This window comes from Alligator sinensis, unplaced genomic scaffold, assembly GCF_000455745.1.
Source record: "Alligator sinensis unplaced genomic scaffold, ASM45574v1 scaffold418_2, whole genome shotgun sequence".
NCBI classification, from domain to species: Eukaryota; Metazoa; Chordata; order Crocodylia; family Alligatoridae; genus Alligator; species Alligator sinensis.
The window spans coordinates 46,058-46,497 of record NW_005842682.1 but is presented as its reverse complement, the minus strand read 5'-3'; the positions used below and the strand labels follow the sequence as shown (position 1 = coordinate 46,497).

General features: G+C 47.7%; 1 protein-coding gene across 1 annotated transcript in view; it reads left to right on the top strand.

Annotated features, from left to right (window-relative positions):
• The window catches only part of HSD17B4 (hydroxysteroid 17-beta dehydrogenase 4), a 124,676-nt gene that overhangs the window by 96,498 nt on the left and 27,738 nt on the right, over positions 1-440 (top strand). The window lies entirely within an intron of this gene.

The following is a 440-nucleotide window of genomic DNA, read 5'->3' as shown; positions in this document are numbered from 1 at the left end:
GGCGGAGGCAGGAGGGAAAGTGCATCCCCTGGGGCTGGGGCCAGCTCCAGGGCTGTGCTGGGAACTGTACAGAAGTTCGGTTAGATCAGTCTCGCTGGACCCAATTTAAGTTACATTACCTTGAAGGTACACTTAACTTGGGTCAGGTTGGCCATTTTTAGACCAATCTAACTGTCCTGAACTTTTGTATAGTTTACATTTATATTGACCTATCTGTGGGTATAAGTGTAAGGTCCACATCTGGGTCAACTAAGATGGATCAGGTGGCCATTTTTAATGCAATCTAACTTCATCAAATGTTTTTATGTACCCTTGGTCTTTCAGCCATTTGGCACATTGTAGAGCTGGGGTCAACAACACATGCCAAGCATGACACGCAGGGTGATTTTGCTTGGCATGCCACAGCCAGCCCTGGCTCTGAGTAGCTGCTGCCAGCAACC